Raw genomic sequence first — 17,386 nt, 5'->3', positions numbered from 1 at the left:
TGTTAAGCCTTATATAAACCCCATGTTAACCATAAAATCCCTTATTAAGCCCTAGATATTGAATTACTACATTCAATTGTTATATTATTATTTCGACTAAAGCCTTTCATCGTACGATTTCATTATAATTGTACCCTTTCTCTCCTATATATATATACACACGCACACTAAGGAGACCTAGTCTTTTTTGAAAATAGCAACAAGAAATGATAAAAATAGAATCCAGAAATTCCAGCTTAATTTGTCCTTGAATTAAACTGAGAATTAAAATCAAATTTTATTCTCATAGCAACTTGTAATAATTAACTAGAGTGAGTTGACTTAGTTAACTTAGGAATTTCAAGTTGGAAGTCTTTCTGAAGTCATGTATATGTTCTTCCTATATTATAGGGGTCCAGGATGAGTTAAGTATGAGTTTGTAATTAGTTAACTCAGTTTACTGAGTTAAGTCCAGTTAAATTAGTTCCAAACTATTTGAGGAACTAATAGTGAGTTAACGGTCAGTTGGTGCACTAATGCATTAACTAGTGTTACTCCAGTTAACTGAAGATTCCCTCATCAGAAACTCATGCATGTCGATTCTGAGAAAGACCTAGTTGAGACTAGACTGAAGGGACAATGTACTATTTGTTGTATAATTTTCTGAGTTGTACAGAAGGTGCGTGCAATCAGGAACTGAACCTAGCAGGGATTGCGCAGTTTTGGGTGCATTGATTTCCCTTTAAGATGGGCTAATCAGCCATAGCAATTGCGCAAGGAAATAGGGACTTCGAGAGCTAGAGAATTGGCTAAGTGTTGGACAAGAGTTTGCTTGTGAGTCGGAGATTGATTTTATTGAGTGCTGGGATTGTTCTTGTGAGAACAAGCATTGTAATCTCATCTTGGATTTCTGATTAATGCAATACATATAGTGGGGTTTTGAGTTGTGGCTTTCCTAGGATATTTATTATGTTATGTGCCATCGATGTTCTTCCTCTTGTCCCTTATTGTTTTGCTCGATCTTTATGTGCTTCCGATGTAAAGAGTAGAAGTAGATTCTTGTCTCTTGTTTTAGTAGATTACATGAGCTTCTGAATCTATAGGATTTTCTAGATGGTATTAGAGCCATGTTTCGTAGAAATTTTCTACATGGTATTGGAGATGATAACAATATACTAGAGGAGATTTCGAAGTTTTGAGTTCAGGGTTACAAGTGAAATTCGAATTTGCAATACATACTTCAAGATTGATAGATGGCGTTCTACGGTTTGCGGCTCGAGTATGCCTTGGATGGAAGCTCGAATTATATAGCCTAGAAGGACAGGATGGAGGCCGTGTTGGAAGACAATGGCTTGAAGGAATTCATTGATTAGGACATTCCTAAGCCACCAGCATCGGATGCTTAGAATCTGGCCGAATGGAAGAAGTGTGTGGCAAGGGTGAGGCAGATAATCCTTGAGGGAGTTCGAGACCACATTGTCTCGAGTCTCCATGGGAAGGAAACTCCGCATGCTATGTGGAAAGCATTGAAGGACCTTTTCCAGAATAGCAGTGACCAAAGGAAGTTGGCACTAAAAGATAAACTTCGAAAAATCAAGATGGAGGCGGGCGACTCAATTCCAAATTACTTGACCAAGTTCACTCAATGTCGCGATGAACTTGAAAGTTTTTGAATCAATGTTGTCGAGGATGATATGATGAGTCTTTCTCTTATAGGACTCCCAAAGAGTTGGCATAGTTATCAGGACTCTGTCAATGGTCGGGAGAAGCTGCCAGATTGGGAACAACTGTGGTTGGATTTGATGCAGGAGGAGATCAGGAGGAACACCAGAGATGGGACCTCTTCCAAGGAAGTGGAAGAGGATTTTGCCTTAGCGAGTAAGGCAAATAATGCCAAGGAAAAGATGTCCCAAGTGAGGAGGGTGGAAAGAAGATGGAATTGATGAAAATCAAGTGTTTTCACTATCATGAGCATGGGCACTATGCCAAGAATTGCCCACAGAAGAAGGGAAGCAAGAAGGTGTCGACAGTAGCAGCAGCAGGTGAAGCTTTAGCTTCACAATTCAAACTTGATTTCACTCTCATTGCATGAATGGCCGACACTACCATGGGAGGTGTGTTGTATCTTGACAGTGGTGCCTCATTCCCTCGGACGAGGAATAGAGATCTCTTTAGTGATTTTGAGGAGAAAGGCCTCAAGCAGAGCATAGAGTTTGGAGATGACGAGAGGTATAGAGCTACCGAGATCAGTACGGTTACCTTTCAGAGGGAGTCTGGATCCCCTCTCAAGATCACAAATGTGATGTATGTTCCAGGACTAAAGAAGAATCGTGTTTCAGTCACGATATTGGAAGACCATGGCTATGATGTGGTTTTTAGTAAGGGAAAGGTTTTCCTTAGACACATCACCACAGGACAGGTGAAACAGATCGGTGCACGGGTTAAGAACCTATATGCTCTTGAGGTTAAATATGCATGCAAAGCCTTGAGGAGCAAGGCAAAGGTTAGAGACTTGGTGGTTGAGAGGGAGAGTAAATTACCTCTCAACATGCAGCCCCAGAAGAAGCCTCTAAAGCAGCTTCAGGAAGTTATGGAGTAGCCACAACTAGAGAAGCTGAGAGGAGACTGAGTGGAGGCACTCAGTCATGCAGAGACCTCCAGTAGGGGGAAATTTCGAGACAGGTGGGCAGAGGGATCACATGCAGCCATACCTCCAGGTGTGAGGTGGGGCAATGTGAAGTAATAGTCGTAACAAGGTTGAAATTGGGTAGGGTCCATTGAGTGGTTTTATCTCATGGATCGTACCTTGCTACGGGAGCCCAAAGTACATAGTAGCGAGAGGAATCAGTGGGATTGATGCAGTCAGAGATCAAAATGATAGAGGCTAGAGTATTCAGACATTGAAGAAGCGTAGAGAAGGGTTGACAACAATGTAGAAAGTCAGAGTCAACAGAAGCGTATAGTTTTCAGTCAACATAGGCAATAGCAGTCAAAGACTCTAATGACAGAGGCATCATTTTGATTCAGGTTGGATGTTTTTTTTTGTTTCTGGAGTTGTTGGAGCAACAACACTAGAGAGAAGTGTTACATGCAGAACATTCCAAAGGTTTAGGATCGGGATCAAGTTGAATTCCTTTCTTGTTGAGAGGGAATGTTGAAAATAGCAACAAGAAATGATAAAAATATAATCCAGAAATTCCAGTTTAATTTGTCCTTGAATTAAACTGAGAATTAAAATCAAATTCTATTCTCATAGCAACTTGTAATAGTTAACTAGAGTGAGTTGACTTAGTTAACTTAGGAATTTCGAGTTGGAAGTCTTTCTGAAGTCATGTATATGTTCTCCCTATATTATAGGGGTCCAGGATGAGTTAAGTATGAGTTGTAATTAGTTAACTTAGTTTACTGAGTTAAGTCCAGTTAAATTAGTTCCAAACTATTTGAGGAACTAATAGTGAGTTAACAGTCAATTGGTGCACTAATGCATTAACTAGTGCTACTCCAATTAACTGAAGATTCCCTCATCAGAAACTCATGCATGTCGATTCTAAGAAAGACCCAGTTGAGACTAGAGTGTAGGGACAGTGTACTATTTGTTGTATAATTTTCTGAGTTGTACAGATGGTGCATGCAATCAGGAACTGAACCTAGAAGGGATTGCGCAGTTTTGGATGCACTAATTTCCCTTTAAGATGGGCTAATCAGCCATAGGAATTGTGCAAGGAAATATCGACTTGGAGAGCTGCAGAATTGGCTAAGTGTTGGCTAAGAGTTTGCTTGTGAGTTGGAGATTGATTTTACTGAGTGTTGGGATTGTTCTTGTGAGAACAAGCATTGTAATCTCATCTTGGATTTCTGATTAATGCAATACAGATAGTGGGGTTTTGAGTTGTGGATTTCCCCGGATATTTATTGTGTTATGTGCCATTGATGTTATTCCTCTTGTCCATTATTGTTTTGATTGATATTTATGTGCTTCCATTGTAAAGAGTAGAAGCAAATTCTTGTCTCTTGTTTTAGTAGATCACATGAGATTGTGAATCTATAGGATTTTCTACAGTCTTAGGATCATCAAATCTTGTATTATACATTGTATTCATTATGAAAGGAGGTTTTCCCCTTGAAGTGGACTGTAATTATTAGTTTCTTATCATTGTTAAGGTGCAAGGTTCATCACATGCAAACATTATGTGTACCAATACACATAATTTTCCTTGGGTTTTCCCACCCAACAACAACATTTAGGGCCTCAAAATTCCTTGCAATTTAATGACCTAAAATAACTGGTGAAAATTCTAAAAATTACAAATTTTTCCTACTATTATAACACCTCAAATTGGTAAAAATTCTCTATAGCTTTGTTTTGTAATAGTTTATAGGCATACAAATCATCTTTATGGATTTTGGCCCCCTAATGGCAAGTACTATTATGTATATATATACCCCTCAACTCTCATTGGACACAAACTTGGTTTGCATGTCTTTCATTAAACACTTGGCACCCACGCAACCTATTTTCTTTGCCTTTTAATACCCACTTGGGCCCCATAAATTTTGTGGTGTGTGATTAGGCTTCGCTAAGATGGTAGGATCCCAATTCATCTACCACCTTTCCATGTGGAATCATTTGTTAGTTTTTGTAGCATCAAAGGTGTTCTAGTCTCGAAACTTTGTGGAGAGGCTAAAACACACGACTTCTCCATAACCAAGAAATCATTTATGGGAATTCCACCTAGAAGTGTCTCAATTAGATTATTAGAATATTTTTAAATATTTCATAAGTCTAAATATAGGAAAAGGGGTTAATTAATCAGTATTAATTGAGAAAGGTATGAATCATCTAGAAACTCGCACAGATCGATCCAGAAATTATCTCAATCATTGATTATGTTTTAATCTTGGTCATTGGAGTCCCAACTAGAGATTATAAGAGGAGTTTGATGGGTATATGGAGAACACACACACTTGAGATCGATTTTCTTGGGCAATCCGATTTTCCAGAGAGCAACAGCAATTGGCGAAAAAGTTCAAGCCAGAGAAGGGAAACAGAGATAGAGGGGCAGAGACAGAGAATCCAGAGGAAGATTTCTAGATCTAGAGAGGCAACAACAAGTGGAAAAAGTATTCCACATAGAAGCTATGTAAGGGTTGTGTAGAAGCTTCAACAAAGCAGTTTGATTTAGTTGGAGAGGAAGTCGATTCAGTTTCCAAAGGTCAGGAAAGTATTCTAGAGGCCTAGAGAGTCACTTCCAACAGTAGAGAAAGGTAGGAAAACTTGATCAGAGGATGAACAGATCCACACGTGTGAGAGGCAACGCAAGGACTATGCAAGGGTTTGGACAACTAGTTTTTTCTAGAGGAGCTAGTGTCGGGATTGCTTATGGAGTGAGAGAATTTTCTCTCTATTTACTTTTGTCAGATAATTGTTGATTGAATAGCCAACTGGGCATCCATAGATTGTACTCAGATTATTTCATTGTTGCTTAATAATTAAAACCCTCAGCTACTGCATCGGTTTTCCCAAGTTGAGTTTTTTTAGGGACTTTTGTCCAAAAATAACTGTGTCAAATTTATTGTGTGTATGCCAGTATTTTCTCAGTTTCCAACACTTTTATTTTCCATAGTATTTTTGTGAAGATTGCAGTGTGATTATTTCTTTGTTGTCGTAGAAATAAACTGATAAATTAATTTATAGTTAGAAGAAATAATTCCAGTTGTTGCAATAGGATTTCAGTGGTGAAATTTTCACATCATTTTATAATTTGCGACAACATGTATGGTCAATCCTCATATTTTCCTAGAGCATGTAACTTGAACACTTGTAGACCTGATGGTTGATCCAAAAGTAAATCAATGATCCACAATCCATATTGGGTGGCAACATGTGTGATGGTTTACCTTGACTTGCACTCTTGATCAATCCTATGGCTTACATCCATGCAGATCAACGGTCTAAATCAATATTGGGTGTGGACTTAGATGAAACTTTATTTTTACTTGTGCACCCAACAGATCTAATAATAGATCTTAATCATGATCAATGGTTCATATCGATATTCGACATGAACATGCTAGGACCTGTGTGCCTAATGAATCAAACAACAGATGATCTCCTAATCCAATGACTAAGATTAATATCAAATTTGAGTATGTGATGAGGTTTAGCAACCCGTTGACTTCTAATTCCATTCAGTTGTGACACATATCTTCACTCTATTGTCCTCTACACATAGCTTCAGCTAAAACTGGCATTTCAAACTCACTGTATCAATCTCATGATACAAAAGTTTTAAAATTTTTAAAATTTCATACTTCTTAAAATTTTCCATCAATAAAGCTTCTTTTCCATAATTTTTATCTACATGAAATTTGCAGCTCTACTTCTACAATTAACCCGCTTTTCCTCTCAACCCAAGATAGCAGTCATCAATTTGACTCTTATACCTATACATCTATCTTTCTAAGTGGATTTTTCTCTTATGAAGTCCACTTAGAATTGGGGATTTTTCCCCATTTTGAAACTCTTCTCCTTAAAGCATTTTGTCTAATAGGTAGCATGAAACCTATAACTCTACTCTGCAAGTGAAGTCTGGCACATTTTCCTGAGTGTTTTAACCTTCACTTTAATACCAGTTTGTAACACCCAAGTCATCGACTAGCGCATACTACAACATCTACAAATCTATAATCTAAAAACTTCCCTTAATTTCATTTCACACAATTATGTAATACATTTATGATGCATTCTATTAGGCAGTGAAAACATGTATCTAATGATAAAATCATGATAAATTATACAAAATAATTATCCATGAGAAATATGTGTAAATTCATGAAATACACATAACATAAAACATATAGACACAAGAAGAAACACGTATCTTTAAAATGTATCACAAACTAGTTGGAAATCTTAAACATTCCACCCAATCATACACCACATTGCTCATAATCTCTCAGGAACAAGCCACCCCCGACCTGGCGCTATGAATCCATCAAGGTAAAAGGATTTCAAAATCCATTAAGGTCCACAGACCACTCCAAAAAGGTCTCAGGCCAAGGGGCTTGACTTTAACAACCTCCAACATTTAGTCTATCATCCCTCATTAGCCTACATACCCCAAGGTAGTTCACCCCCTTCTTTGGACCCACAATCCATCAAGTTGTGCCACTACCCTTTTACAACTTCCACTTAAGTTGACCTGGAGTATCAGATCCTTGTGACTTCCAAGAGTTTCAAATTCCATTAAGAGCCTCCACATACCCAAATGGCCTCACACCAGGGAAACCTATCCCATTACCCCAAATCCACCTAAGATCAATAGGGTAATCATGGCACAGTGTCACACCCTTCTCCCCCTCCAAGGATTAGAATCACACATATATTGATTAAAATGATGAAATGGAATGATATAGTACACTAAAACTCTCACTTTTATGTGCACATACCCTTTTTGACAAGTGGAACTCAAGGAAGTCACTTATCGACTTAGGGTTAAACATATGTACTTTTGACTTTATGTTTATTTTCATAATGAGTTAGCCCCAAAGGATTAAGCCCCATGTCAGTTAGGTTTTACCCACGCTTCCCATTAATGGAGTCTTATCCCCTTGTATTGTTTTATATAACTTTGTCTACAGCAATGATGTACTTTATCAATTGCTTACATTTTTATATAGCTCGGCTCATTGACATTTAGCACATAGGCTCACTCGCCTAAAATCACATTGATAGTTTGGCCTCAAAACACACATACATATATATACATCAGCAACTAGCCTAAAACACATATATACATGGGCGCGCATGCCCCAAAGTATTAGCTAGCTCACCAACCTAAACATGATATGTGCAATACACACACAGATCATCCTTGGGGTGTTACATCGAAATACACAATTATTCTTGATGTGGGATCACAACCATGAGCTAGAATGGAAAGTTACCAATAGAATATGCACTAGTGATGGGGTTTCCATCTAATGTGAATTTTTATCATTGTACATGTTAGGTAAACCACTACACCTTTCACAAGGGGATTATTGTAGTAATAATGCTCAAATTTCTTCAAAACCAATTTAGTATGAAATTTCAATTCCACATTCTCTTAATATAACTTTGGCCACATTTCCTTATAATTTAGCTACCGCCATGCTTCCACCCCTTGCGGACCCTACTTAAAAACATGCCATGGATCCCTTTGTATTTATAAGCTTCATGAGCTTTGACACCTCATCCCATGTATTTTACACAATTGCTTTTCATTTCTTAATTTCAAAATTTTCACCATTTAGGTGGCCACCCCACTATTTTCTTCAATTTTTTTAACACTATTGTTTCATCACCCTCTAGGTTTCACCTAGTGTATTTTTCTCTATTAGTTTACTTTTCATAATAGAGACTTTTTATTTTCATTTAAATATTACTATTTGAAGTTCTCCTTAAAAGTGGACAATTTTTTAGCTAAACCAATATCATCAAGGGTTCACAAATAGCTACCACATCATAGCTTGACATATAGGAGGTTTAGTTGCCAAGGAGTAATAACCTTACCAAATCAGTGTGTGACCCCAATCATAACCATGAAATATGTAATGTATCCCTTTATTCCCATGCTAAAAGTGTTCATAGTAGGCAAGTTGTACATGTTAGTTTTTGTAGCATCATATTTGTTCTAGCCACGAAATTTGGTGGAGAGGCTAGAATACATGAGATATCGAAAACCCAGAAATCCTTTCTGTAAATTCCATGTAGAGATTACTTAATTAGAATATTAACCGATTTTTAAATATTTCCTAAATCTAAACTTAGGGAATATGGTTAATTAATCAGAATTAATTAAGTCAAGGTGAGAATAATCTAGAAACTCACATGGATCAACTTCAAGGTGATCCTAGCCCTTGATTAATATTTAATCTTGGTCGTTGGAGTACCAACAGAGGCTTATAAGAAGAAGTTGATGGGCACTTGGAGAAGACACACTAGACACACCATCAGTTCGATTTCCTTGGATGATTGATTTCCAAAGAGTAGCAGCAGTTGCAAGAAAGCTAGAGATCGAAGTAGAGATAGTGAGGGGGAGGGACTGTCAAGTTGGAGGAATTTTTTCAGATCTAGAGAGTGCATTTTCAGAGAGGTCGAGATTTCTCAATGAGGCTGCACAGAGGTAGGACAGAGCCTCAAGGAGGCAGTTCGATTTACTGGTAATGAAGACGTTTTCAGTTCCAGAGGTCGAACAGAGGCTCCAGAGAATCAAACAGACATTTTCCAAGTTAGTAGCAGGAAAGATGACTAGAATAGTAGTCAATTTAGGCAACAGTTGCAGCATGCAGCATCGGGTTGATGCAAAACCTGAATAGTCCCAATTGAACGGCTTGCTTTTCAGAGGCAGTCCAGTGCTGGAATTACCCGGAGTGAGGGAAATGTCCCTCTAGTTATTTTGGCCAGTATTTTCTCTGTAGGATTTCCATATTTCAGGCATCTAGATTATACCCAGGTTTCATTGTTACATAATAATAAAACCCTCAGTTGTTGCACCAGTTTCCCCAAGTTGGGTTTGTCCGGGTACATTTGTCCAAAAATAACAGTGTCATTTTTATGTGTGTGTGTTCTAATATTTTCTCAGTTTCCAACACTATTTTATTTCCGTATTTTTATTTGCAAATGTTGCAGTGCCATTTATTGAGTATTTTCATAGAAAATAAATTGTTAAATTATTTAACAATTAGAAGAATAATTTCCAGTTGCTGCAATAGGATTTCAATATTGAAATTTACACATGGTATCAGAGCACAAGTGATCAACCAGGAAGCTTAGAAGAAGAGGTGAGAATTCTGTTGTCCAGTGGGAGCAGCAAGACGAAATTCTCAGAGGCAACGCAGTGCTCAGACAGGCAGGCCAAATCACTGGGGAAAAAAATTTGTTTTTTAGCTACATGGCTGCAGAAAAATCAAGTTCCCGGGATTAATGATTCCAACATTCAGAGGGAGATGCAACAGCTCAGTTTTTCGCTGAGCAAATTTATGGTTGGGCACAAAGGGTTTTGTAGCAAAAGAACCAGCGTCGGGTGGAAGAAAAAATCACACATAGCAGAGGGAAAATTTCTCTCAGGGAACTTCGAGTCTTAGAAGTTCAATTTTTCCAGGCAGATTGGAAGTAGTAGCTAGCATATCTGTGCATTCTAGAAGGGAGTGCGAGTAGCAAAGCAACAACCAAGTAGAAGAAAAGAGGGGTTTTTCGATAGTTTTTGGGATGGCCACAGCTGGGCTTAGAGATCAAGATAGGTTGGATGGATATTCCAACTATGTCGTCTGGAAGGCTAGGATGTCCTTCCTTCTAGATGAATATGACATGAAATCCTACATAGATAATGTGGTGACAATTCCCTACAATGCATATCAGTAGAAAGAATACAGGAAGGAGCTGGAAAGGGTGAAGTGGTTGATCTTGGATGGAGTCTGAGATCATATAGTCTCACATGTGGCAGACAAGGGAACAACCAAGGAAATGTGGGATGCTCTCTCCACGATATATCAGGTACTTCCAAGCAGCGGAAGATGTTCCTGGAAGAAAATTTGAGATGCTTTGCGATGTAGATCGGAGAAGGCATAAATCCCTTCCTCACCAGGATTCAGGAGGTCCAATATGAGCTTGCAGTTGTTGGGTTAGCACCTAAACCATCAGAGCTAGTGTGATTGGCACTAAAAATTGTCTCTAAGGATTGGCAAGTGTTTCTACAAAGCATATTGGGTAGAGACAATTTTCCAAGATGGGATAGAATCTGGGATGATTTGCAGTAGGAGGATTTGAGGCAAGCCCTGTTAAAGAGCTCCATCAGTAGTAGTATTAGTAGCAGATCGAAGGTGGTGAAGGAGGAGGAGAATGTGGCCCTTGCATCTAAGGGTCCTAGTCAGAGGCAGGGGGAGTAGAGAAAGAAGAAGGACTTGTCAAAGGTCAAGTGCTTCAGATGTGGCAATCTCGGTCACTGCAGCACGCAATCTCCTCTCAGAAAGAAGGACAAGCGGGAGAAGCAGGACCAACAAGCAACGTCAGTTGAGATCAAAAAGTTTTCCTCCATGTTGGAGGAAGAATTTGCAATGATGGAAGCCATACCTCCAAGAGTGAGGTGGGGTGACTTGGAGTTGTAGCCCCAGAGAGCTATAGATTTAGGCAGGGTCCAATGAGAAGTCCACCTCATGGACCATTACCTAGCTACGGGGGCCCACAATATTTAGTAGCATGATGGATCAATGATAGTTGATGCAGTCAGTACCATAGTGATAATTGAAGACTAGTAACATTCATATGCTGGGGATCACAGTGCAGAGTTGGCAGCAGTGCAGAGTGGCATAGTGCAGATTCTTCAGAGATAGTGTAGAGGCTAGCAGTAGTCAAAGACTTGGGAGACAGATGCATCATACTGAAAATAGTTGATTCAATATTTTAGATGCTTCTCAATTGCAATAGTTGCAGTTGCAACAACAATAGATGAGAGGGAGTTGCAGTGCAGATGTAGATTTGGCAACAGTATGGAAGTGTTAGCAACAACATGGATGCAACATCAAAGGTGCGCAGCGGTTGGTGGGCAATGGCAAGTAGTCATTGTGGCCAAACATCAACAACGTGAAAGGAGATGATACAAAGATAGAGCGTTGTGGAAGGGTGTGCAACACTAGAACACAGTCCTCGCTAAGAGGGAGTGTTATTTTTTGTAGTAGTCAAAGACTTGGGAGACAGATGCATCATACTAAACATAGTTGATTCAGTATTTTAGATGCTTCTCAATTGCAACAAAAATAGATGAGAGGGAGTTGCAGTGCAGATGCAGAGTTGGAAACAGTATGGTAGTGCCAGCAACAACACGGATGTAGCATCAGAGTTGCGCAGTGGTTGGTGGGTAGTGGTAGGCAATCACTGTGGCCAAACATCAACAATGTGAAAGGATATGATATAGAGATAGAGTTTTGTGGAAGGGTGTGCAACACTAGAACATAGTACTCGCTAAGAGGGAGTGTTATTTTTTGTAGCATCTAATGTGTTCTAGCCACAAAATTTGGTGGAAAGGCTAGAATACAAGAGATCTCCAAAACCCAGTAATCGTTTCTGGAAATTCCACCTAGAGATGACTTAATTATATTATTAACTGATTTTTAAATATTTCCTAAGTATAAAGTTAGGGAATATGGTTAATTAATCATAATTAATTAATTCAAGGTGATAATAGTCTAGAAACTCACACGGATCGACTTCAAGATGATCCTATCCCTTGATTAAGATTTAATATTGGTCGTTGGAGTCCCAATATAGGATTATAAGAAGAATTCAATGGGAACTCGGAGAAGACACACTAGACACAATAATAGTTTGATTTCCTCGGCAGATCGATTTCTAGAGAGCAGCAACAGTTGCCGGAAATCCAGAGATCGAAGCATAGACAGTGAGGGAAAAGGACAGTGAAGCTGGAGGAATTTTTCCAGATCCAGGATGTTGTGGAGAGGCAGCGCAGAGCCTCAAGAAGGTCGTTCGATTTCCTGGGAAGGATGCGTTTTCAGTTCCAAAGGTCGGGTAGAGGTTCCAAAGTGTCGAAGGGACGTTTTCCCAGTCAACTACAAGCAGGACAGCTAGACTAGTAATCACTTCAGGCAATAGTTGTAGCATGCGGCATCAGGTTGATGCAGAGCCTGTGCAGGCCCAGTTGGACGACTTTATTTTCAAAGTCAGTCCACTGTCGTAATTGCCCAAAGTGAGGGAAATTTCCCTCTAGTTATTTTGGCGAGTATTTTCTCTATAGGATTGCCAGATTTCACACATCCAAATTGCACTCAGATTTCATTGTTGTATAATAATAAAACCATCAGTTGTTGCATTGGTATTCCCAAGTTGGGTTTTTCCGAGGACATTTATCCAAAATTAACGGTGTCATTTTTGTGTGTGTGTGTGTGTGTGCTAGTATTTTCTCAGTTTCTAGCACTATTTTATTTCCAAATTTTTATTTGTGAAGGTTGTAGTGTGATTTATTAAGTATTTGTCGTAGCAAATAAATTGTTAAACTAATTAATAATTAGAAGAATAATTTCCAATTGTTACAATAGGATTTCAGTATTGAAATTTTCACATGACAAACCAAATCACCTTCACCCCTAGATAAAATTGTGTTTCGAAACTACTCAACTTCCTTATCCCACATATTTAGTAAAGAAACTATGTACCTCAATATTGCGACTTCTTTCCCATTGTGGGACTAAGTGGGTGAGCCAAAGCACCATGACTCATTCCAAAATGATGAATCCAAAACATCCTAATAACCTTCGTGTATCTCATTTGGAAATGAGCATGTATGCCAAAGCACCACTACTTATGCTAAAATATTGAAACTGAAGCCTTTTTGGGATGTCCCACACCCATATGTTATCAAGTTGGCAAGGCTTCATCTTGTCTCCTACACATGCATGAATCACACAAACACATATGTATAACATAATCAAAATCAAAACGCCTAACTTCATAAGTGACTCTTCCCGATTCTCATTATCTAACTCTTAACCTAGATTTCTTCTAAATAATCAACATGATAAGTTACCAACTTCCATGAACCTTATTGTTAGACTCTCGGCCTATATTTCTCCTAAAATATTAACAATGAGTTGGATGCATCATCGATATTAATGAAAAACATAATGCAACATATGCACATGGATATCTATACAATATAAGCAAAATATCATCATCATGAGACCTATGCCAACATGATTTCACGACATTCAAACATTAGTTCATTGATTTTTATCCAAATATGTTTTCATAGCATCCCATTATCCATTTATAGCAATTAGGAGTTTGTACTTCACTGGCTTATCTAGCCTCATGACAGCTATCGTAGGGAATTATCAAACTTCTCCATCTACGTGTCTTGTATAATTGGCCAACCTCCCACAATTTCCACTCCCTTGAAAACATTAGTGGTCGTTACATAAACAACCAACTTAACATCATTCCATGCATTTTCATAATCAAATATAATCACACATAACATATGTGTATGCACTCAAACACATCTATATGCACATAAGTAGTCTACATAAAAATCACTAACTTCCACATCACAAATAATACAACCCATTGAACTAACAATGGATAAACATCCTAGTTATATGGAAAGCAAAGTGGGACATTACATAGTCAATCCAATCTATCGCACTTAAAATTTTGCATGTATGTACCCAAATAAGTTGTTTTAACAATATAATTACTTAGTGGGGTGGCAGGAGGGGGAGGGATTCTCATTAATCCCGAAGAAATCATTGAATATAGTTATGCTTAGGGGCTAGGCTGAAAGACCAATAACCAAGTTGAATATTATGGAATTCTCCTGGGACTAATCCTGGCACATAGAAATGGGATAAAAAATATTCAGGTGCTAGGAGATAAGGCATATGATTAACACTTCAAAGGCTAATATCTCTAACCTGAATCAAATCATTATGAGATCCCAGAACTTGATCCATGCTTTTGACTCGGTGACCTTCTATCATGTCTTGAGGGGAAATAATCATGATGTTGACAAACAAGCCAATAAGGCAAGCCATCTAGAGGAGGGAAAATGTGTAATCAACGATGTCGTGAGCATGACAAAAATTCCTTAATAAATTGAAGAGTGTCATATGTAGGCTGGAAATAAAGCCTCAATGGATAGATATGGAGGTGGAAAAGTTGCAACTATAATTCCATAATGAAATGAAGCCCCACCCTTCTCCCCCTAGCTCTCTCCTATCATCTCCCCCCCCCTCCTCCCCCTTCCTATACTTTCCCCCATTCTCCCCCCGCCTCCCTTCCCCTTTCTCCCATTCTCCCTCCCCTTCCTCATTTCCCTCCCCTTCCCCCTTCCCTGTGGCCCCTCCCCTTTCTAACCTCCACCTCTACATTATAACCTCTACCCTGGGCTCCTCCTCCCCCTATCACATCACCCTCTGCAAGCTCTTGTCATCCATGCGGACTCGTGGCAAGCCGGACACCTAGACTCGCTCAAAACGTGGCGTCCCATGGAAATTTTGTACCACACCTGTTTCAAGAATAAGTCACAGCGTGCGGCCTCATCGTTTCGGCCTTGGTTCTTGGAGAATTGGGTGGCACAGCACCTCGGGCATCTGCAAGGATTTGAGTTTTACAGAGCAAAATTTAATTCAAGACCTCAGTGAAGTCGGGCTCGTTCATGGGAGAATTGTAGGAATGACTTATAAAGATTAGGAGCTTGGTGGGAAATTAATGGAGGAGGGTGGATTTATGATGGAGTACTCATGGGATCTCGATTGCAGCAATCTCCTCACTCATCTCTGCATCACCTCCAGGTCATGCAGCAGGCATAAAGTGCAAATAGGTATGTGGGTTTGTATGTTCTAAGGTTTGAGTGTGGGACGATGGCCTCTGCGAAAGCCTGGTGGCTAGAGTCGAGGCTTTTGTGTATCAGTTTCTGTGTCATGGAGGTTGGGCATTATGCTGTAAAAAGTCATAATGAGGGAAGGAAGGTTTTTCTATTTTAGGTTTTGAAGGAAAATCAAAAAATTCTGAGCATATTTGGAAGGTCTGTCTGTTTGAGGTTTTGAAGGAAAATCAAAAAATTTTGAGCATATTTGGAAGGTCGTGGGTGTTGGGTTTGGGTTGTCTGGAGGCTTTGCAGTTGGACTGGATTTGGGACACTGGGTGGGTTAGTAATTATCTCCAGAAGAGGGAGGAGAATTGGAATCAGAGTGAGGTTGGACGGTGCATTCTCATCGAGGAACAAGACAGTCTGTTGTGGGCGTGAGAGGGTGCTTGGCTATGGGAGATCGGGGAAAACAATGACAATTTATGGAGATCGATAAAAAGCGCGGTTTTGGAATCCACCATGCAAGGTTCTGAAGATAGTCCTTGGTCGGGCACATGGGGAAGCCACAAGCCGAGGTCTAATGGGCTGAGAGCTAGTTCCTCGGTGCAAGGTGGTAGATATAGACCCTCATGTCTCACCTGTGTTCAAGATAATTGGGACCTGTGGGAAGCACTGTCAGAACTCCAACGCAGCATGCATCATCAAATGCATGAGAATATGACCATGCAGGAAAGGGAAATTGAGAAAAAGGAACGTATCATGCAACTTAAGGACGAAGTGGATGCACTACGTCATTAGCTAGAAAATTTGAAGCTCAAGGTGGATGCAATAGAGGATGGTTTGGAGGCAAACTTGGAGGGTGTGACAGACCAAGAGAATTCCAAAGACTCATAAGAGGCCTCCTCGGGACCGGATATAAAAAACCCAACCCCTATGGATATCTGACCATCTTTGTATTGGTTTTGTTTTTGTTTTATCAAAATGATGAACTGTAAATGTATATATCTCTTATTTCAATTTTGTCGAAGTTATAGTTGTAGATATCCCAGAATGGGAAATTTTTGTAAGAAGGATAGACATAGCTACTGCAATAGTCTAGATGGACCAAGAAATTTTTATCAGCTTTTTGAAGCAGTGATAAATCGATGTAGAGACCCGATTTTGTTGCGAACGGGCAGGAATTCTTTAATATAAACTATACTCATTCTGGTTTAAAAAAACAATATAATTACTTAGTAAAATATAGATAAATTAATAGAAATTAAGGTCTGGAATGGTGGGCATAAACAACAGAGTCCGCCTAGGTTGCTAAGTTTGCTAGCATAACCTTTAGAAGGTTCAGTAAAGATCTAGGTTGGTCCTTAGCTGCATCGAGTAGGATGTGTGCCGCCAAGTTGAAGAGAGTGTGTAAGGAGGTTGAGAATTTTGATTGTCTTTCCCTCAATAGAAGCAATATAACTCGAGATTTCTTCTCTTAATCCTTAACTCAAAAGGTGCTTACTAACCTCTAGAGAATGTTGGTATTTTTCTTTGTGGCCTTTAAGCTATTTTATTCTATGGTCTTCTCCCACCTTTCCCACTCCATAATCGAGGAGGCAGACATGCCCATGGCCTCCATGATGCTTTTTTTCACACTAATGGAGACCTTTCTTTAATCCTCGAATTCCCCTGAATAAATAAAAACAACAAGACATGGCTGCCAGCTCTACCATCCTTCTAATTTGAGAAGGGAACCAAAGTTTCTAGACAGATGCCAAAGAGTGTGAGTGACCTGAGGCACCACTTCCTCCTACCACTCTAAGTTACCCCAAACAACAAGATTGCATACAAATCTAAAGAGGAATCTCTATCAATCTCCCTGGATTCTCAATTTAAAATCAATACACCAACAATTTCCCATGTTAAATAAGACATGCATTAACCCCAAACCAAGCTGCAAAGGTTCACACATGGATGGGTCAAACAAATGTGTGTTGGTTGTAATGACCATTGTCAAAATGAGCAGTAGAGTGGAGGTTAACAAGTAGTGGCATTTAATACCCTTA

The sequence above is a fragment of the Pinus tabuliformis genome, chromosome Q (assembly GCF_031772625.1).
Source record: "Pinus tabuliformis cultivar Carrire ecotype Pingquan chromosome Q, CPIR1, whole genome shotgun sequence".
NCBI classification, from domain to species: domain Eukaryota; kingdom Viridiplantae; phylum Streptophyta; class Pinopsida; order Pinales; family Pinaceae; genus Pinus; species Pinus tabuliformis.
This window is presented reverse-complemented; position numbering follows the sequence as displayed.